Source organism: Lissotriton helveticus, chromosome 4_1 (genome assembly GCF_964261635.1).
Source record: "Lissotriton helveticus chromosome 4_1, aLisHel1.1, whole genome shotgun sequence".
Lineage (NCBI taxonomy): Eukaryota > Metazoa > Chordata > Amphibia > Caudata > Salamandridae > Lissotriton > Lissotriton helveticus.
The window spans coordinates 79771352-79795286 of NC_136063.1; the positions used below are offsets into that span (position 1 = coordinate 79771352).

General features: G+C 44.0%; 1 protein-coding gene across 1 annotated transcript in view; it reads right to left on the bottom strand.

Annotated features, from left to right (window-relative positions):
* LOC144828369 (uncharacterized) overlaps positions 1-23935 on the bottom strand; it is a 101086-nt gene that overhangs the window by 57130 nt on the left and 20021 nt on the right. The gene's annotated exons all lie outside the window — the stretch shown is intronic.

A 23935-nucleotide genomic window follows, 5' to 3' on the forward strand; every position in this document is an offset into this window, starting at 1 on the left:
ACGTGTATTGAGCTGTAGTCTAGGAGCTATGTAACGTGATAGGAGGCTCAATGAATACGTCAGTTTACCATGAGTGGTCAAGGATCCGTATCTTGAGTGGTCGTACCTGATGGCGACACACACCTCAGAACACAATGTCACTTGAAACTAAGATGGAAGTGACTACAAGAAAATGATTTTGTCAAAAGGAAAGTATTAGCTTGTCTATCCAATTCCAGGAGCAGAACCTGGACGCTGTATTAATAAGACAGCACCTTTGAGGTATGAGAATAGAACGATGGGATCAGCCATGACCAGAGTCGGAGTTCACGTTTTCTAGCGAGTTCGTCTTGCGTTTATTCGAGGGGTTGTTTGACAAGTCCATGCTTTGTGAAGTGGAGTCACCAATGAATTGCGCCAATGCATTTGGGCTCGTGAAGAATTTCGGTTTCCCTTGAATGGTGATTTTGAATTTTGCCGGGCCAGCGAAAGAGTATTGAATTCCTTTCGATCTTAGACTTTCTCTTTGGGCCAGGAAGCCTTTCCTGATTTCAAGCGTGTCTTTAGAGTAGTCCTGGGTGAAAGTTATAGTGTGGCCCTCCCAAGTGATTTTATGGTTTCGCCGCGCAAACTGCAGTATAGCTTCTGTATGTTGATGCCTTAATGGTTTGCAGATCAGTGGGCGCGGACCTCTGTAACCATGAGGGATATAGCTCGGCACCCTGTGGGCTCTGTCGAGTTCAAATTCGTGGTGGAAGGAAATCCCTGTTATTTTCGGGATCCAAGCTTCTAAAAAGTCCACACAGGAATTCGCGTCTTTCTCTGCATTTTCCGGGATTCCAAAAATGCGCACATTTCCCCTCCTGTTTCTGTCTTCCAACTCCGATACCTGGTGTCTGAGCTGGTCCGTTGATCCCTGAATTTGTCGCATGGATGCGGAGGCATTTTTGGTCTTATCTTCCAAGTCGCTAATCCTTTGCTCCGCTTCATCTATGCTTTTGTGGACCGAGCTCATGTCGGCTCGAATTGCAGTGAGCTCTAATTGCATGGCGTCAGTGTTGGATTTGGTTGATTTCGCTAGATCGTGTACTTCTGCCAGTTTTATCAGGATCACTTCTAGGGTACTGTTGACGTCTGCCTTTGCCTTCATGGGAGAATCTGACAGAGAGGGTGCCGGTTTTACCTTTTTTGCGTTCTTCTTCTCGTCTCTGTCCGCCATGTTGAGGAGTTTCGTTTCCGTACTGCCAGAAGGTCAGTGGGGTAATGGGGTACTGGCTGATGTTGCCGGTGGCTTCCCGAGAAGGGCTCAGTCTTTTGCGTTAGGGCTTTGGCTACCTGTTGCGTTGAAAGGTAGGCTAGAACATCTCAGGTTGGCACAGGGATTTTAACAGAGTTTTTACACCAGGTTTGCGCTGATTATGACTCCTTTCACCAGAACAATTGTAGACATAGCAGTGTTGAAAAAAGGTAGGGCCATGCGCGTGCATGTGGTTGAATACAGTATTTCATAGATTTAGGCTTTAGAAGACAAGCTTCTCCATCAACCTTTCATATAATTCCTATAATCCTCAATTTTCGCGCCGAAAAATGACAAATTGTGCACATTCAGACACCATTTTTAGGTCAGGCGCTAGTGGTAATGATCACGATCATTTTACAGGCCAGCCGCTGATGGGGGAAGATATCCCCTTTCCTGTGGGGTTTTATTTTGAGGGTGCAGGGCAGCCACTTCGTTTTTGTAAGGCAAAAACGCTTCTTGATGGCATTGGAGCGTTATCTTTGGCAGCGCTCTAGGCGCGAGTAAGGTAGCGGGCGGCCATCTTAAAGTCAGGAGAGCTGCTGGGCTCCGGGGCGGAAAATCAGAAGTATTCACTCTGGAGGATTACAAATGCTGCCGATAGTCAGCCGACGCTGTGCGCATACTTCTGGGCTCACCTCCTTGTCGTGTGCGCTTCCGCTGACTCCCTGGCGGATTCCGTCTTACGCCATGTGGTGGGTGTCTCTTAGCGCGCCGAACCTCCGCACATCTCTGCTCGTGAGTTGTCGGGTTCCGGTAAAGATGTTTCCGTTGGGTGTTGAGTGTTCAAAATTACACCGAGGGTGCTCCAGGCAGTCTGGAGGGAAAGCCTTCCACTCCCACTATCGTAGCGGTGTTATTTCGTCCTTTAGGGCTGAAGGTCCGCTCTCCTGCATTGCAGCGAACGAGCTAGGCGGCCATTTCCAACGCCGTCCAAGCCACGCCCCCCCCTTTTTTTTTTTAAAAGGAAAATGCACCACCATGCGTGCAGCAGTTAATTGGGTGTGACTGGTTGTGTGGATTAACAGAAAATGTATTATGTGTTTTACCCTAAAGCAAATTGCCCCTTTTTGTGTCAATCTGAATACTAAAGATAAATGCCCATGTCTCTATATAATTTGCGCACTGAAAAATTTTATAAACAGAAGCTAATTTGGTAACTCCAATCACAAAATATTTCTTCCCCCATTTTAAAATGTATGCTGTTTTAAATATTGTTCCAAAAAACGACCAGGTTATTTTTGTATGTGATTTTTAATGTTGCTAAATGTTTTGCCCTTTAGCTGTTAATAATGCTAGAGTGTTTTAGTTTGCTTTAAGTTAGTATTTTATAAGGCTGTAGACAATTGTTAGTTTAAATTCGTCTGCATTAGTTAGTACAAAAGTGTAGATTATTTTTTAGAAAGTGGAGCGTAAGGCTTCTGTGAACAGCTAGGCTCTGACCTTGAAGAGATAAGCATGCATTCCACAAAGCCTTCTCTCCTCTCCGGAGCTTTTTGTGAGGGAGGGATTGAATACGAGAGCAGAGACATCTCTGTTTATTATTGGCCATAATCCAATTCTTTTCCGCGGAAAGATGTTGACATGAAGGGAGGGGTTAAGTCGCTCCTGATCACAGTTGCCCAGAAAGCTTCCTTGACTTAAGATAAGGGATGCTTGTAATATGAACAGGCTCTCTCATAGTAATGTAAACTGAAAATTGGCAGGTGCTTCGCTCCTGCAATGAGATCAGCATTGGGAGCGACTCAATTTTAGACTGCGGAGAGCTGCTGTGAAGGGAGGGGTATGGGAGCTAGGAGTGAGAAAGGAGTGAAGCTTTCTACCCAGCCCCTCTGGCTGTGAAAGAGAAATCAGATTTTGCCCAAATAACTTTAGAGAATATAATGCAGGTAGTTTTATTAAACTATTCCCCAAATTTAGAGTAGGATTTTATAAACCACAGGGTTCTTAGAAGGAAATAAAAAAAAAGTGTGTGCTTTTGAATTGAAGTTTTTTGTAAGATGAGTGATGCGTGTCTCTCGTTTCAGGTTAAGGAAATCAAAAGGGGGGAGTGAAGAGGTGATGCCGGTGGGCACCGAGGTGGGCACGTCCTCCTCTTATCAGGGATATAAGTTAATCAAAAAGGGCCACCTCACAATGGGTGGGTGTATGTCCGGATGTCATTGGAATACACCTTCTTTGTTAAAATACCCCTCACACACCAAAAGGGCCCTTGGTGTCATGCTTCATCATCGGGGTCTTCCCGTCCCGCTGCGGGGCGGGGCAGTGTTGCGACAAGCGGATAAGCTGGAGCACCTTTAGATGGAGGTGCTATGTGTTGGGAGTGAGTGTCAGTGGGGTCAGGAGTGATATAAGAGTGAGTCGTTAAAAAATACCTGGCTTAGTGGAAAAAAGAAATTTAATTAAACACTGGCTGGTATTATTAAAAGAAAAGTGAAGCGGAGAGATGGAGCTAATTAATGGGCTCTCTCTCCTATGTGGGTCAACATGTTTCGAGGCGCGGGGCCTCTTCGTCAGGACCTAGGGGAAAATCCCCCTGTCACTCACTAGTGTTTCTCCACAGAGGTAGAAAAGGTGTATATACAGTAAAAGTGAAAAAAAGGTTAAACTATGTGTGTAACTACAATTAATAATTACGACACATTTATGCTTCCACACTAATAATGTAGTATGCCTGCAAGATAAGAAAAACTAATTATAATTGCGCCGATCCCAATGTGCGCTTAACTCTAAGTCACCTGTAAGGGAGAAAGAGACACACAAACACATATACCAGTTTGGAATGTTGGGATCATGCGTAAGTGGTGAAGGATATCCAAGCACATCCTGAGAGAACACACAGTCACATACAGACAAGTTACACATAGGGGATGTTAATAGCCAGGGGTTTAGGTATTCAAATTCATACTTATCAATGGAGGAGTCAATGCCCCATGAGCCAGCTTGAGACAGAAGGGTAAGGTGGGGTCCCAACTGCAGAGGGGAAGAAGAAGGGGACTGCATTGTAATTCTATACCCACAGATGTTGTCCAAATATCACAAGTTAGAGTGCTGGCTGGGATACAAGGTTCTTCCTCATGAGGCGGCTATGCCGTACTTACTAGGCCCCTCGCACGCTCGTGCTTCCTCCTTCGTCTGCGGCTTCCGTGGATATGTGGGAGGCTGCGGGCGGCGAGTATTTATGGAGGCTGTTAATTGTTTAATTGATCAATTAGGCTAGGAAAATCCCGCCGAAATCACACAGGCCCAAAAGGTAAGTAATGCGGGCGGCCATATTAGAGTGGTAGGTGGACCCACCTCCTGTAGCTATAAATGCATTATCGATTGTAAGCCATTAGCCCCGGTGCTCGGAATATACCAGGCTTAGACTTAACTCTTGCGGAAGTTCAAGCTCCTTGTCCGGCCGATGCAGGTTCGGGTTGTGTCAGACCGCAACCGCGCTGAGAGGCAGTGTGTACTGCCAAAGGACCGCGCATGCGCCGGATTACTAGCTCAACGTGCATGCGCGCAGACGTGATGCTGTACCCGGAACGCTTGCGCACATCTTCCCCGGTATTAGTATTGCAGGAAGACCAGCGTCTGTATGGCTAGAGGCCAGCATTGCTAGATATGGGATCATATTGTGGCTGGAAAGGTATTAGCAGTATAAATGCAGATTGCTGTGACACAAACATACATTTTAATTATTGAAGGTCTGGGAAAGGTAGGACTTTGAAAGAATACTGAAAAACAGGAGCCAGTTGCTTGCTGTTGATTATACACAAATGTACATTCCAGTTCAATCGATAATGCATTTATAGCTACAGGAGGTGGGTCTACCTACCACTCTAATATGGCCGCCCGCATTACTTACCTTTTGGGCCTGTGTGATTTCGGCGGGCTTTTCCTAGCCTAATTGATCAATTAAACAATTAACAGCCTCCATAAATACTCGCCGCCCGCAGCCTCCGACATATCCACGGAAGCCGCAGACGAAGGAGGAAGCACGAGCGTGCGAGGGGCCTAGTAAGTACGGCATAGCCGCCTCATGAGGAAGAACCTTGTATCCCAGCCAGCACTCTAACTGGTGATATTTGGACAACATCTGTGGGTATAGAATTACAATGCAGTCCCCTTCTTCTTCCCCTCTGCAGTTGGGACCCCACCTTACCCTTCTGTCTCAAGCTGGCTCATGGGGCATTGACTCCTCCATTGATAAGTATGAATTTGAATACCTAAACCCCTGGCTATTAACATCCCCTATGTGTAACTTGTCTGTATGTGACTGTGTGTTCTCTCAGGATGTGCTTGGATATCCTTCACCACTTACGCATGATCCCAACATTCCAAACTGGTATATGTGTTTGTGTGTCTCTTTCTCCCTTACAGGTGACTTAGAGTTAAGCGCACATTGGGATCGGCGCAATTATAATTCGTTTTTCTTATCTTGCAGGCATACTACATTATTAGTGTGGAAGCATAAATGTGTCGTAATTATTAATTGTAGTTACACACATAGTTTAACCTTTTTTTCACTTTTACTGTATATACACCTTTTCTACCTCTGTGGAGAAACACTAGTGAGTGACAGGGGGATCTTCCCCTAGGTCCTGACGAAGAGGCCCCGCGCCTCGAAACATGTTGACCCACATAGGAAAGAGAGCCCATTAATTAGCTCCATCTCTCCGCTTCACTTTTCTTTTAATAATACCAGCCAGTGTTTAATTAAATTTCTTTTTTCCACTAGGCCAGGTATTTTTTAACGACTCACTCTTATATCACTCCTGACCCCACTGACACTCACTCCCAACACATAGCACCTCCATCTAAAGGTGCTCCAGCGTATCCGCTTGTCGCAGCACTGCCCCGCCCCGCAGCGGGCCGGGAAGACCCCGATGATGAAGCATGACACCAAGGGCCCTTTTGGTGTGTGAGGGGTATTTTAACAAAGAATGTGTATTCCAATGACATCCGGACATACACCCACCCATTGTGAGGTGGCCCTTTTTTATTAACTTATATCTCGTTTCAGGTTGCCAGATCATAACGGGGTGTGTGTGGCCCTCCCCTTCCTTTTGTTATTTTTGTTTGTTATTTTCGTGTGAGTGCGCCCAACCCCCCAAACACCACCCAAGCCTGGAGCCAGACCAGACCGGAGCGGACAACGAAAAGCGGTGTCTTATGGCTGATGGCGGACGGGTGCTGATGTTTCTGGATGGCCAGATCGGATGGGATTCTTCCTTGGCAAAGGAATACAGATGAAGATGGATTATACCTTTTGGAACTTTTTCTTACACATAAAAAGAACTTGAGTGGTGTGTTTTTCACACAGGAGAACTGCTGATGGAAGGGAATGTGTACTATTCCCCTTGAAAAGGCCTTAGTTTTGTTTTATTTTTTCTCTTTTTCATAGAAAAGTACTGACTTTCAATAGAGACATTTTGGAGTAAAATCTTTTTAGGCTAGAGACTGAACTTTATAATCAATATTATAATCTACAGTTGGCTGCCTTGGCAGTTCTATAGATATCAAGATTCCCTGATTCTTTTTGAGTGATAAATGATCATTTTCCCCATTCATGTAGTGAAGCTCTGAAAGAAACCATCATTTAATGGTGATCATATTTGCCATGTTTTGCATTTCATCATACAAGTATTCTGCAGTGTGAATTTTCACCTTCTTAATATTGTTTTATGGCCTGCAATCTTGTGCCCCATTTTTTCCCATGATTTTGCTTTTCAGTGAATGTTCCATGAACATTTGGACTCTACTCCGATGATGATTATTTTGTTTTGATGCCACTCTTGTAGTCAACAGATACAGGGCCCCAATGATCGTTTTCTTTTTCCTGCCCTGTTGTTTGATTATGATTCCAATGTTACAAATTCAAAAATGCAGTGCCATTTTTGATGGTTGAGCCTTTGGTTCACCAATGTTTATGTTCATGTTTGAGGGTCATGGGGTGCAATATAATTAGTGAGCTGCTTTTGAAATCTGATGCCCTATGATACACATCAATCACCAGCATGATGTCCTGATTTTAATATGTTATGCCATTTTAGCATTAGTGTAGATTGGCCGTGCAATTATTCAGTTCTTATCTGTCCTATACATTTGTTGTTTTTTAGTAGGACAGTCTTGCCAGAGAATAGAAGCTATGGGATGTTGAGGTGTAGTGTCCCGGGTGGTGGTGCATACATATGCTCCATAGTGGATAATGAGGGATTAGGTACATACTGTTCTTTGGGTTAGATGAGTTATGACTTCTGCCTATTGCCTTTGGCGTGGTCTTCTTTCACTCGGTTTCCAAGTCTGAACCTCTTAGTTCAGTGATTTCAGTTGTAGAGTTTCCTGATCTGATGTTAGGGTTCTTGATAGATAGACTGACTTATCTTTAAGATGAACATGTTAAATACACCTTGATAGCTTTATCTGATTTCCTGCTTGATATGCATAGCACTAGATTTGCTGTTTTGTAGAAATGGGGTTGTTCTTCTTTCTTGTTATTGAGCTTAAGGGACCCTTGATAGAGGTCAGTGGGATTAGTTCCTCGGGTGGTTACCTGATGTTTATTTTAGGTGGTGTATCCCTTGGTTCTTTGTTTTTAGTTGCATTTTGTTGTTGTTTTCCTTATACTTTTAATGTTGGTAGACAAAAGTCACGGGTGGAATGTAGTGACCGGATAATTTGTCCTATTTGGACTGATGGTGACTGTTGTCCACCGCCATCTCAGTATATACTCATGAATCCTTTATTTCAGCCTTATTTGTGCCTATTTGTAGGGTTTACCTATTGGCTTTGGCATGATTCTGTGCCTTCTTTGCCTCTTTTCGGGCCTGGAGGCCTAAACTAGAGAGAAGCCATCTTTGTTCTTGCCTCAGCTGCCTGAGATGCTTGTAGGGTAAACGTAATGTTTAGAGTTCAGCCGGTTATGTGCTAGAGAGGAGCCAGTGAAGACTGGTTCTTGGGCCTAGACGCAACACGCAAGTGGCTACTGCGGTTGGGCAGAGAGCCTTGGAGCTGGCACAGGAATTCGGTGGGAGGCAGCTTGCTGTTGGAAATTTCCATGAGGAGAGAGCATTCTATATTAGCAGAGGGCAAGGGAGCAGAGAGACGGAGATGATTTTTGGCTTTGGGAGAGAAATGACGCAGATGATTCTTGGACATGCAGATGATCTTTTGGAGAGACCAAAGCTCTACAGTTAATTGGTCTGTTAGAGCAGTTGGAGTTAGTTTTGAGCCAGAATTGGCATAATCAGAGTGAAGAAGTTAGTTGACGGATGGTTCTCAGAATAGTGGATTAGAGTGAAGCTTGGAAGTGAAGACAGTCCGTGGGAGAGGAGAAGCCACTGCAGATTGGACGGTGCAGAGCTGAGAGACAGAGACGATCCTTGGGAGAGAAAGGGCAGATGGATTTTGGAGCAGTTGGAATTACATGTGCAGAAGGGAACGTGCAGTGGTGATGGTGGCTCAGTGAGCAGAGAGTTCCAATTCAACCAGAGAGGGACAGAGAGAAGTGGATCCCCTTTCTGAGGGTGAGGTGTTAATACTTTCATTATATCTGTTCATAATCAATCCCTTTTCTTTCAGCTACCTGTTAGTAATCACTTTCCTTTTAGTTTCCCATATGTGTTGGTGATTACATTCTATCATTGCACATTAAAGAGCATTCATGTTTAACCATCTTTACTTTTCAGTTCTTCATATAAATGTATGTGTAGGTGATTGCCTTGTTTGTTAGTTGTGTAATAAAGAGACCCCTTTTGCATCAGAGTATTGTTTCCATGATGGAGCTAACCTTTCTTTTTAGCCAGATACGGTCGTATGGAAGGATGGGCTATTCCCTTCCTACAGGTAACTGATGACGGAGAGTAATGTAAGTTTCATATTAGGGAATAATTCTTACATGTATTAATTTGGCAGTTCTTATAATAACTCATGTGAGATAGAAGATATTTACAGTAGATATTAGGTACTTAGGAAATTCCCAATAGAGAGCAGGAGTTATTAATAGGATAGTGGGAACACTATAAATATATTGGAGCTGCTCCCCGAAGAGCGAGGGGGTAGAGTAGCCCAGGCCGGATCGTCGTGGGGCTACAAGTGGGAACACTATAAATAGCTGCTTCCCGAAGAGAGAGGGGGTAGGGTAATCCGGGTCGGATCGCCGTGGGATTACAAGTGGGAACACTATAAATAGCTGCTCTCCGACACGAGAGAGTAGGTTAGCCCGAGCCAGATTGTTGTGGGGCTATAAGGTGAGATCATAGGATATAGGATGGAATTCCGTTGTTCCTATAGGATTTAGTGGTATATTAGCTGTGTAATCTTGTATATATTGTGGGTTCCCCATTCCGAGGTAAGTACCCCAGGTACTGTTGTAAATAGGGTCTGGGAAGGGATGAAGTTACGTGATGACTGGGTTTGTGGTGTTTGGGTGAGCTGATAACTTGGTCAGAAAATCCGGTCATTACAGCCACCATACCAAAGTACCTTATTTCTTAGTTTCTAGCCTGCAACAAAAGACATGTCCACCTATCAGAACAAGCATTTGCAATTCAAAAGGTCTTTCATTACTGAAAGTTTGAGCTATTGCTGTTGCAAATATTAATGTTTGCTAGATTTTTTTTAGATAAAAAAATATCCCAGCAGTAACATTAGTAATAAAAGAAAATACACAAAGCAAGAAAAGGGTGCCATACCACAGGCTGTGACTAGGTGTCCCTATGGAGTTCTACAGGGAGTTCTACAGGGACCTCAATTAGCCACATGAAGTGCTGCATCAATTATACAAATAAAATTGCAGCTCAGCATACCTTTTCATTTGTTTTTCTTGTATTACTTATGCCACTGCTATGATATTATTTGACAAAAACAAAAATCTAACAAGCATTAACATTTGCAACGGCAATAGCTCAAACTTTCACTAATGCAAGACCTATTGCATTGCAAATGCTTGTTTTAATGGGCAGCCAGTGAAACGCCCTCAAATGTGGGGCCATGTGTGTTCTTGGAGCAAGGTTGAGAATTATTACGGCTGCCATATTTTGGACTTCCTGTAAACGACTGAGAAGATTGTCTGGGAGGCCTAGATAGAGAGCATTTCCATAGTCGAGCTTGAGGTGATCAGAGCTTGGACCACTGTTTTCCTAGTTTCTACTGAAAATAGGAAAGCATTTTTTCAGAGACTGTAGGATACCAAAACAGGATCCCAACAGAGACTTAATTTCGAGTTGGAAAGACAGGGCTCTGTCAATTTTAATTCCCATGTTTTTAACCGCGCTTTGTTGTATACCTAGAGGCCACCAAGATCTCCACATCTCAGGTGAGGGGTTACCAAAAAACACACAATCTCGGTTTTATCGGGGTGCCGTTTTAGTTAGTTAAATAATAGTCAATTGAATATATTGGAAAGACAGGCTTAAATGGCCCTTCCATCGAATTTCTTCCCTTTTCACAGGTAAAAAGCACCGGAGTATCATCTGCATATGGTTTACTTTCGCCCCCGGCGCCTCTGCCAACACAGCTAGGGGTGTAAGGTACACATTGAATAATGCAGGACTCAGTGCCCACCCCTGAGGGACTCCTACAGTGAATTCAGGAATTGGGGATGAACATGGAGGAATCCACACTTCTTGACTTCTATTGTTTAGAAAGGAGGTCAGCTACTTCACGGCTAGGCCTTCAATCTCAACAGCCGGAAGGCGGGCTAGTAGTCTTTCGTGGGAAACAGTGTCAAAACTCTCTGTACCCTGTACTTCCCCAAAAAGGATCGAGTAGGGTTAGAACACTCACGAGCCACGCTTCTGTTAGAAATAGAAAGGTCTGGCTTTCCACCAAAAATATGCATTTAATGTTTCTGCAAGGAGCGAACATTAAGAAGAGCATGCCAGCAACTATCCTACCTTTATGCGTGTGAGTGGTACACTCAATTGTGTCTGGGGCTTGAGGGGTCCAGTTGCAGAGAGTACAGAAAAAGTCGTTCCTCAGTATAATGGGCATAAATTGGGATGTGCAAGACTGCTCAGGGGCTAGGCTATGCAGAGTGGAGTTAGTATATGTGATCTGCGGTTTGCCATCTGCTATAAAACTACACAAATAACAGATGATGGACGGGATGCTGAATTAATCAAACATTATCCCCTAGTCACAGATCCGGGTTAAATCGTAGTTTTTTTGCACGCCACGCCATTCTAGTTTAGTCCCAGCCATCTGCAAATTAGTCTTGATCCTGTTCCCAATGGGAACAGTCCAGCCCGAACTGCCAGGCCAGTTCTTCCCTGGTCCAGAAACAAACATCCTGGGACTGGTTTCGGGGTAACGCCCTTCATCAGCCAGGCTAGCTTGAACCTGGTGGCGTCGCGAGCACGGGACCCACGTCTGGGCATACCCTTCTCACTTATGGTGAAAAATGCAAAAAGAACAGATGATGGACAGAGCGATGGATTAAACCCAGATCCTTGGGACTGGGGGTGAATGTTTGCATTGTTCAGCATTCCGTCCACCAATTGTTCCTTTCAGATCTGTCGCCCTCAGTAGAAAGGGTATGCTCAGTTGTGGACCCCATGCTCTGCGCCACTGGAATCAAGCTATCCTGGCTGATATGAGATGATGCCCCGAAACCGGTCCCAGGATTCTCGTTTCTGGTCTAGGGAGGACCTGGCTTGGCAGTTTGGGCTGGACTGTTCCTGTGAGGAACAGGGTCAAGACTGATTTACATATGGCTGGGTCCAAACTGGGGTGGGGTGGTGTGGTGAGCAAAAGAACGATGGATTAAACGCAGATCCTTGTCACTGGGGGTGAATGTTTTCATTGTTCAGCATTTTGTCCATCAATTCTTCCTTTTGGATCTGCTATAAAACTAGCAGAGTAGCAGGCGCTGGTTGCTTCCGGGCGTAGACAGGCCTGCCTTAGGAGCACCCGCTGCACGCATCCACTGCGCATCCGCACAGCGCCTCTCCTTAAGTACATGTGGCCATGAACTAGAGTGCGCATTACTCAGAATGGCGCCTCTTGAAGTCCCGAAAGAGGAAAAATGCCGGATAATGATGATAAATTTCACCCAAAGTTTTTTGCTGCTTCCACCTTCCAGGGGCCCTTCAATTTCAAATCAGATCAGTTCTTTGTGCAAACATTAGCATAAAGTGACCAGTATTTCAGTGAATTTCATTGTGAATATTTTTGCATTAACATCGCTAGCAACACTAGTCTAATTTGTAATCTACACACGTTCCACCACCCTCCTGGAGACAATGTGCCTTTCATTGAACAAATAATGCAAGTCATCTCAACCAATGATGACCTTCAACTACCCAGATCTTCCTAGGGGATTTTAACCTCCACTGGAATGACTTGAAAGATCATGCAGTGAACAGCTTTAAATCCTTTCTATCAAACCACAAGTTGACGCCAAATCTGGGACAGCCCAACTCACAGAAAGGGTGAGATTTTCGACCTTATCATTTCAAAAATGGACACCACCACATTGGAGTCCATTATCCACTGCGACTGGACAGACCACTGCCGTATCATCATCTTCATCAATGTGGTTGTGATCCCGAAGGGAGCTTAATTGAAGAAAACAAAACAATGGAAAAAGAATATACGGAACGTAAACCTAACGGTTTATCTACCCTCTGTAACAACGCCTCGTCTCCTCAGATGGACATGGTAGCTGTTCATGACCTCACAGAGTTCTACAATACCACAATTTGGAACTTTGCCTCATTCACTCCCACCTCAACTTAAAAACATATCCACCAAAATCTCTAAACCTTGGTTCAATGACAACCTGAATTCGAAAAGATGCAATCTGAGATTAGCATAAAGAGCCTGGAGATCCTCGCCCTCCATGGAGAAGCCAAAAAGCTTAAGATCAGTGCGGAACACATACAACAGATAATTCAGAAATGTGAAGGCCAACTTTCTCAGAACCCAACTAGACCAAGCCAGAAATCAACCCTAAAATCTTTTTGAAATTGTCATGCAGCAATCGCTCAATGTACCAAACCCGTTTGGCAATGAGTCCATCACACTCCCAAACTATGAGGACTTAGCTTCCTTATTCGTGGGAAAAACTAAAATCATTGAAAATGATCTACACTCGCACATCTTTCTTCACACCTCTCAGACTGCTGATCTGGTTGGTCACCCTGGGCATGTCCCCCCAAAAACTGACGCATGGCACACTTTAACACCTCTAAATGAAAGTGATATTTACAACATTCTTTAAGCTTTAAACCTATCTAATCATTTCATCGACCTGTTACCTATCTTTAAGGAGCCTAAACCTTCTATCCTCCCCTTATGGCTTAGATTGTACATGCCTTCAAGGCACTATCCCCATTTGTCAAAAAGTAGGGTAGGTTACCCCCACTCTGAAAAAGCCAACTGCAGATTGCTCAGAGCTTAACTTCCGCCCTAGCTCCAACATCTGGCAAAGCTTCAGTGAATATGTGTCCAGATCCTTTTTTGCAACCACAGAGATAACTTCCAACTCCTGGACCAACACTAATCTGGCTTCCGTCAATATCACAACACTTAATCAACACTCACACACATTGCGGATGACTTATTAAAAATGCTGGACCAAAATGAATCATGCTCTCTTATACTACTTGACATATGTTCTGCATTTGATACTGCTAAACACGACAGTCTACTGAACCTACTTGAAAGGACGATGGAGTTAACAGGGTCTGTACTGCATTGGTTTACTTCATTCCTCCACAACAGAACCCAAAGAGTCAATAGTTAATCAATCCCTTTCTCAGCCCTCCGCGGTCACTCTTGGGGTTCCACAGGGATCCGCCCTCTAACCCATTCTCTTCAATTTAGTCTTGGAATCTCTTATAGACTCCTTGAAATCTGCTAACATTTATTATCACATGTATGCAGATGGCACCCAATTGTATCCGAAAATCTCCACCCAAGAAGACATCATGTCCCTCAAAACTACTTTACAAAACACTGGACATTGGCTAACTGGCAACCATCTCAAACTCAATGCTGGCAAAACGGAATTCCTCCTCATTATTCCTCCTAACAAGATAATCAAGATCGACCTTTGGATGAAGCATCTAACTGCCCTCAACTGTGCTCCTCACATTATAGACTTTGCACATTATAGACGTTGCTAGAATCTTGGGAATTACAATGGACAAATACCTGAATATGCAGTACCGTCACCAAAGGAGCGAATTATCAGGTGAGCATTTGAAGGAAACTTAAACCCCTCCTCCCACAGCACTACCTTAAATTTGAAGTCCAAGCTCTTGTGCTGCCCAGGCTGGTTTAGGGAAGTGCCACACTATGCCACCAGCCTAGATACAAGCTGCTCCCCAAAGGCCTTCCTTAACGCTGCTGCAAGACTTGTCGCCGGATCAAAAAGAAATAAGCACATCTCTCCGGATCTAAAATCCCTCAACTGGTTCCGTTATGTGACAAGAATACAACTAAAGATTGCCTGCATGACTCATAAAGCCCTGGATTTCAATACCTCCAGGTATTTGGCACAAACGCGAGAACTATCGGGGGACAGATCATCACGAAGTGCTAGCACTCTGCTACTGAAATCACAATTTTTGCATGAACATGCTATAGAGCCTTCTTGAGTCTTGCCCCAAAGATTTTGAACTCCTTGCCTCCGGATGTCTACCTAATTTCGTCTACCTCCTTCTAAAAAAAGAAGTGAAAACATTTCTGATGAACAAGTTTTTGCTCTAACCTTTTGTTTATTGATTTTATACCTGCCTCTTATTCATTTGCTGATTTGGACTACTACATTGCTGACTCCCAATGGAGGTAAAACATATTAATTTGTTAATCCTCAATGTTTGTTCCACGATAGTGTATGTGATTAGTTATTGCAAATTGGAAAAAAGATAATCTGGGCAAGGTCAATCACATAAATAACAGGAAACCTATTCACCATGTTTTTGCCATATCATATCCTGGGACCAGGACATATATATGGACAGTAGACACGCTGACCATGGAATAGTACTCTTTATAGATATAATGCATATTGAGTTAAATTTAATCAATCATTATGATGAGATACTTACAATTCAAGAAAGGACAACTTTGTACGTAGACAAAAACAATAGAACATGAGTCTCCAGCTCTTTTCAACATTATTGAATTGAATATAATTAAGAACTATCATTCGGGATAACGGGTACTTTCATCTAAAACTAGATAAAGATGAGCAAACTGAATATGATTAATAACCATGACTTACGAAGAGGAATACATCTCCTCACGATATTCTTGCGAGTATACTAAAATTTGACGCATTATGGAAGACACTTTTAAAAGATATAAAATCTTCAGTTTTAAGTTTTGACTTAGTCATTATACACTACCAGGCAAGGGTAAGTAGAACGGCTGTTAGATGTAATTTACATAATTATTTTAAAAAATACAATATCATTGCGTTAGCAACTGCACCGAACACATTCAAAGATGGCGCAATATACGGACTCACGGCATGAATCCCCTCATAGCCCTTTCTCCATATCTAGCATCATACCGCCAATAGCATTACTTCCGCGCCTATACAGATTTAGAACGGAAGTGACTAGATATAAAAACCACGGTTTGGCCGTGCGACCATACCGATATGGAGGCATCAATTAGACATTTGACCCGTAAGGTAAGTGTAAGACGCAAGTGTTTTTATAAGGACAAACACTTACGGTATTAAAAGTTTAAATGCCGATTGTTGTATCTTGCGATTGACATGTTATCACAAACTAGAACAAGCCCGTCGCAGCAAGCCGCGTATTATATAAAAGGCTGTTATGATCTCCACATTTAAAGGTAACATTATTACCTATTATTCACATCTATATTGGCACCATCTCACTGTAAACCTGCATTGTTTACGAGCATACTCTTTTGGTGCCATTTTCAATACAGGACGATTACATCAATGCACCAGTGAGCCTATATCAGAACACTAGCGCATTTTGCCTAGCACAAGTAAGCTGGCTACCATCAAGATTTAACACGCTTCAGGTCAGAAGAAAGGTTTATGTTTTTTGAGAGGGGCCTACAGTTAATAGGATGCTTAATTAATACAAATAGCTTCCGAGATATTAGAAGCATATCTTATTATTGTTTTGTCTCCAACATAGAATACGGACCACTAAACCTTAAAACAGTGGACTATACTTTTGAGCCCACGAAGAAAATTAGAGGGCCTCAATATAAATAGGTAAATTAAGGATGCATTTGATTTTTCCTTCTGTTACCCCTTCAGCGTGTGGTAGTATATTACAATACTATTCACCTATGCCAATTAGATAGAGTTAAGATACACGGATTAATGCATCAATTACGCATATGCTCTTTTGAGGCCTTTTCATATATAAGATGACTACATCTATGCATCAGTTAACTGGTACTATAACAATAGCGTATTTCGCTCAGTGCCAATTAGCTGCCTGTTATGAAGATTTAACATACTTCAGCTCAGAAGAAGGGTTTCGTTATATTTTTTCGAGAGGGGCTTATATTTAATAAGATGCTCAATTAACAGGAATAGCTTCCGAGATATTAGAAACATATCTTGTTTCTTTATCCCTTACCATAGAATACGGGCGCCTCAATCTTAAATGGTGCCCTTGATTTTTGGACCCACGAAGACAATTAGAGGGCCTGGAGATAAAAATACAACAGGTAAACCAAGTATACATTTGATTTTCCCCCTTGTTACCCCTTCAGACCGTGGTAGTGTATTACAACACTATTCACTTATGCCTATTAGACCGAGTTAGGACATAAAGATTGCAATTGCTAACTTGCAAGTACTAGCTCTATTAGGTACCTGTACATAACTTTAAAATGTTAGATAGGAACAGAAAGTATATCACCATGGCAATCATACTAGGATTACAAATTTAGAGTGATAATTTAAAAGCCCCCCCATGATCCCTTGGGGACTGAAGTGGACAGTATTGTGAGGTACCACCGATATCGGATGTGTCAAATAGCAACAAGATTTATGCGACATAAGAAAAATGTCAATGACATAAATATAATACTTACCTGATTTTTCTATCTTTAGGTTTGGGCGTTCTGGAATACTCCATTACTACTGATGTTATCCTTGAGTCTCTTGTTGCACATACAGTCTGCTGCTTCATTAAAAGAGTTTTAAGAGTTACCCTCCATACCTAATAATCTATTTGCAAATTTGTTTAAAAAAAAGGTTTTTTCCCAATGTGATTAAACAACACTGGTGATACAGTGTTCTTTCTCCTTTCATTTTGTTTCATGATCTGTGCTTTCTAAGAATTCTTTTTATTTCCCCCGCACTGCAAAGCCAGCAACACACTGGGACCATTATTACACATAATAATCTACCAGCTTATACAATTGGTAAGAGCTCTTTTGAAATTACATAAGTGAGGTAACATCACAACCAAAACAAGCATTTACAATGCAATGGTTTTGCCTTTGTTAAAATTAGAGCTATTGGCATTGCTCTGGACATTATTTTTATTTATGTTTTGTTTTAACATAAATAGATGGCATTGTCATTTACAATGCCACTAGCTTTATCTCTCGCAAATGACACACACAAACACCCACAGAGAGCCCCCCCTAAACACACACAGAGCCCTTCCACACACACACACCCACACAAAGCCCCCCACACACACAGCCACACAAAGCCCCCCACACACACAGCCACACAAAGCACTCTACACACACTTACACAGCACAAGCAGGCAACAGGGGCACACGGAGGCACAAGCAGGCGACAGGGTCACGAAAACGGAGGCACAAGCAGGCGACAGGGTCACGAAAACGGAGGCACAAGCAGGCGACAGGGTCACGAAAACGGAGGCACAAGCAGGCGACAGGGGCACGAAAACTGAGGCACAAGCAGGCGACAGGGGCACGAAAACGGAGGCACAAGCAGGCGACAGGGGCACGAAAACGGAGGCACAAGCAGGCGACAGGGGCAAGAAAACGGAGGCACAAGCAGGCAACAGGGGCACACGGAGGCACAAGCAGGCAACTGCAGGCAGGACACTACCGGGCTGTGCCTTGGGACGGAGGACGCCGTGAAAATGGGGCATGTTATAGCGCCATAATTCTGTGAGTACGGACCCCCCTCCTTAAGGTGTGGAGCTCTCGGCACTGACCACTCGGCCGCCCGTAGCACAGGACACTGGTGGGCGTCATCACTGTACCAGCCCTCTCTTGGAAACTGGGAGCCCCGGCTCGTGCTGCTCTGCGGGGACAGGGTAGGTGGACAAATTCTGTCCGGGCAGCGAACGAGGGTGCGGCGGGCCTGCTGTTGCCCGGATCCTCCTGCTGAATACTGTGAGGAGCGAGGGAGCTCTGAGTGACCAGCCCGACACTACCTCACAAAGACTGAGGGCGCCAAATGGAGTGGGTGGGGGGGGGGGGCACCGCATGCTGCCAAGGAAGAGAGCGAAGGGGGGCTAGGGACGAGAAAAAGGGGGCCATCAGAGGAAAGGAATTTATGGAGGAGGAGGCCGGCGTGGGCAGTCGATGGTAGGGGATGGCTAATTGGGTTGGTAGGGGTGGGCGCGGGGCATGCGGGCGAAGGGAGGATCAAGCATGGAGAAGGGGGCGGTAGGGAGGACGAGCACGACTGTTACTGTCAGGCATCCATCCTTCAACAATTTCCCACTTACCTGTTTCCCACAGTCGTCCTTTTTGGTAAATAGAGCATAACATGTTAAAGTCTATTCAGATTGCATGACAAAATTCTGAGCAGGCACTCTATCAGTGACATGTTATGTTACTACTCTGTTTTTCAGACCTATTATCGAAATAATTTGTTTAGTTAGTCGTTTCTACTTTCTCGCAAAGGAAGATAGGCACGGCACTTCACTATGATTCACAAAGAATAACTGCGGTGGTGGGTTTTAACGCGGCCCTGAATAAATAGTGTGTATTGTAAACAAGTAACGCAATTATTGGGTCTGTGGAAAAGTAAATTTTGCCATGTTCTGTGTCCCTACGTGTCCTCCATCTTATGTTATGTGTGCATGATTAAATATGCATATGTATCCCCCATGTTTGATTAAAGACGCAATTACAGTTGTGTCCATCACTAGTATGCCAGTTTCCAGTTCTCGTGAAAGCTACGAGTATCAGGCCTATGTAAAGTTACGTTGCCACGTTTCTCAGTGTGCACGTTATTTTATTGTAAAGTCCCCGTTTCTAGGCCTCAAAAGGGCCCGGACACCAGATTCAGCTCCTGTCTTCTGAGTCCTCGCTGAGGAGCGATACAGCCCCCACCTGTATCCTCGACCCTTCACTTACTTCCTGCCTCACAGTGCCCGGCTCAGCCTGGCTCTGCCTCTGAGTCTGCCAAGAGTATGTTATGATTCTAGTTATCAGTCCAGCCCTCCTTCTCTGCATTCCTAAGCTACTGAATCGCATCAATAGTTTCCGTCATTGTCTAGCCTTTACGTCTCCATGTAAGAGAAATACTGCATTTAATGGTCATTTAATATTCCTCAACACGCACTACATGTAGAATAATGCATGCACCATTCTTAGAGTCTGTTAGCCTTTACCCCGATAACTTTTAGATTCTATCAACATGTTCTCTAAACATCAGATACTAGATATTGTTTAGGCACATGTCGCCCTGACTCTCCAAGACTTCAGTCTCTGCTCCTAGCACAGAGTTCATAGCCCCCAGCTTCTCCTAGTAACACGTCATTGTCAGTTTGCGCGCACCATTAGGTTAGAGGTCCCGGCTCCTTAGGTAGCCCCCTCCATGTTTCCGCCCCATTTATGACATACTCTGTTACGTTTACATCACATGTCTATGTATACACCCTGTTACGCCTACTTTTATGCCTTATCTTTCGCGACTGCTATTGACCACACCCACTGCTCCGCCTACTGTAATTCACTGTAATGTAACTGTTTTAGTATATATATGTTATGCATTTGTTATTAAAGTTATCCTTCCTTCCTGTCCTATCCTGGAGCGCGCTCATCCCAGATCTTGTCCGTGCAGGTTGTCCTGTTCCTGTCCTTTATGCTGTATTAAACCTGCAAACTCCTACTACCTCGAATCTTGACTCTTATTTATTGAGCTATCTGTTATTGCTATGTCCAGACAAACCTAGATCCGGTATTATTTATTTATATACCACATAATGGCGCCCGAATAGGGACTTGCCCTTTCCCCACGCGCCGGTGAAGCCACGCCGGCCCCCTGACCCTCTGCAGCCGTGACGGAACCATACCGTGCACGTGCAGATATTTCTGCTTCAAGTATCCCTCAGGCCCACGGAGGAGACGGAGGTGGCGGTCCAGCATCCAGACGAGGCGGTGGAGGAACGCGGCGAGTCCCGACCAGAGCCCAAGCCGAGAGTCCAAGGTCCGAGGTATCCGGAGGCCCACCCGTAACAGAAGTCCGAAGTTCGTCCGTCCGGCGTCGAAGCAGTCCAGTCCAGTCCAGTCCGAGGCCTTCCATTCTTGCTGCCCGGTGAGTACCATTGCTGGGGTAGTATCTAGACAGGGTCAGTCTAATTGACTCTGGTCCGTGGGTTGGTGGTACACAGACCCAAAACGAAGTGTCCACTTCGGTGGATGCGGGTCCTGACGTGTCTCTTTATGAGACCGGTAAGTTTCGTACTGTTTCAGCAGTGCATCTAGTTTCTGTTCTAGTCAGTTCTGTTCTCGAGAAAATTCATGTATTCTGTTTTCAGTATTCCAGGTAGTATTCTGTTCGAACTGTTATTTTAAATGTTCTTCATGTATTTTTAATGTCGTGGTATGAAAGTGGTGTAGTTATCGTGTTCATTGTGTATTGTATTGTGTCTAGATTACAGTTCAGTCATGCCTTTATTCTCGAAATTACGTCAGTTAAAAACCAGAAAAGGTCTGCTAGAAGCAGCAGTTCCTGTCCCGCCTAGGGACAGTCCAGGTCATTTTATGTATCAAAAGCATGGCATAAGTGCCATATTATATCTAGATTTATGGGTAGAGTATACCAAAGAGTTAGAGGAAAAGTATAGATGGCCCGTATCAGGTACGTGGGATGCCGAGTGCATCATGAGAGTAGAAGAAGCATTATGGAAAAAGAAAGCCAGACAGTCACAGAAAGATGCCATCGAGTTATGGCGCAAAGAATCTCATAAAAGAACCGAAAAAGAAATCAGAAAGTCAGAACTAAGTAGAGAATCTTTGGAACGAGCCCAAGAAAGGGAACTAATCGAGATAGGTGAACGAGTTAAAACAGAACAGTCAGACAGACAGAGGAATGCCCTCATCAAGGGTATGCATCCTCTTCTTGCCGAGGGATTGCCAAAAGCGACCCCGGAGGCATCCAGTAATTTTCCGCCACCACTAGTTCCGACTAAGCTACGTCACAAACCGACCGCAGCTGATCTTTTTATTTCGTCCTATTTGGACGACACAGTCCCGGAATATGCAAATCCTGTTCCGCCAGTCCCTGTAAATCAGGCAATTCCTGCTCCCCCAGACACCGGGGCACCCTTTGCAGTACCTGCTACGGTACCCCCGGTCCAGCCTACATTACAATTTCCCACTCTGCCAGCACGAAGAGTATCAGTCGATGATTCCAGTTTAGGGGCCGCAGGAGGAGGTCCTCCTGGTACCCCGCCGCCACACCAACGTAGAACGTTGGCCGAGTTACATGAATGTGCGTTACAGCGTACGCCCAAATATAAGTCCGTTGCAGACATCCGACGAGCTCTCACTGAATGCCGCTATGATCCAGTTGCAGGTGATGATAGTACAGTAATATATTCCATCCGTGTAAGACGGGTGACCGGGTATTTGGACACCCTACCAGATATGAAAGGAGATCTAGACAGAATATATCGTACAGGGGATGATCCAGAAAGTATTGGCGAAGCCATGTCTCAAAGGAAAGCTGAGATCCAGCTTATGATATTAAAGTTTCTGATTAATTGTCTAATAAGAGAACAAGATTACCCAACTAAAGATCCGGCCGAAATGAGAATCCTGACAAGGTGGAGTGATAATATAGCCGAGGGTAAGCACAAGACTATCAGTAGTATAGAGAGTATGTACAAGAAAATTCGTAAGGAAATACTAAAGTTACACGAACAACGTAAAGCAGCACAAGTAAGCGAGAAAGAAAATGACTCTACCGAAGAGGTAGACGACGAGAATCCCACTAGAATAGCGTATGTAGGAAAATCTAAATTTCCAGATCGCCATTTGCGCCTAGAACACAAGTCAGTTTTACATCATCCAGCACCAGAACAAGGTTCTCTGGAACAAGTATTTCAAGCTACCGATCACATTCTGAAATCACGAATCGGTTACAGTGAGTTAAGTACTATGCATGAACAAGAACTAGCCCGATCAGCAGTCCGATGGATTACTGATTCTACCACTTTTCCAGGCGAAATAGTGGCACAAATGTTTCTGAAATTGCCCCCAGCCGAGCAACGACTGGTGGGTATGTATATGATCCAGCACCTCATTACTCTGTATGAGGGTCAACATTCTGATCCAGGTCCGTTACACGATGTCCTGAACGAGTTACTCCAGTATAGATGGAAAGGTTTAGGTACCGATTTAATTAGTGTCATTCTAGAACAGCGCCACAAATATAGAACGTTTTTGAACCCGCATTTTGTTCATGTCTCACCTCCAGAAAGTAAACCGTTTTACATAGACAGACAGAATCCGTTACGAGAAGTACACCCAGTTAGGACAACAGATGGTGAAATGCAACGAGTGTTTGTTTACACTCCGATTACAAAGATGGAACTCTTAGAGATGAAGAAATTAATTCCCTGTCATGACAAAGATCCAGCAGGGTTCCACCGAGAATTAAAAGACATGCTCCGTATGGGAGAATACACGTATCCAGATATAATTAAAATGTTAAAAGTCCTGTTGCCCGCAGGGGTATACGAGAAACTCAAGGAAAAAGATTGGGAGGTGGGAGAGAAAAAGATCGATTGGGCAGTTCTAGAAGCTGAAGATAAGATACGAGTACCAGGTACCGGTCTAGGAGAAAAATGTAAAGAATTACCAGAACTGTTAATACAAGTTTTGCCAAGATTATTAGCCACTAAAAAGGAAGACTGGGATGCAATCTCAGCCTGTAAACAGAAACAAGACGAAGACACTAGTGATTTTTATTCTAGATTCGAGAAATGCTTTAGTATCAACAGTGGCCTCAAGACAAGTAGAGAGTCATACCCTCATCTTTTTGTTACTAAATTAGTCGAGAATTCAAGTCCACAAGTTAAGAATCGAGTTTTGAAAGTCGAAAGTACCTGGCAAGCTAATACCCCGTCCCAGATGTTACAGATGCTTCAATACCACCAGAATAGAATCAGAGAAGAACAAGATCATGAAAGGAAACGTATGAAAGACACGAAAATGAAAGTACTAGTTGCACAATCTGTTCCTCAAGACAGTCAGAAGAGGGGTACGAATCAAGCCAGTCATCCTGCAGTTCCCGTTAAAGGGACATGCAATTATTGTAAACAGCCAGGTCATTATATAAACGAGTGTGCAGTTCTGAAACACAACATAGCTACTGGTAAGACTAAAGAAAGACCACGTCCGCCTAGACAAGAACAAGTTTCACAGACTTCTCAGCCACAGAATGCACAACAGACAGTTCCAGCACCGCAGCCTATTGCTGCAACACAGCATGTT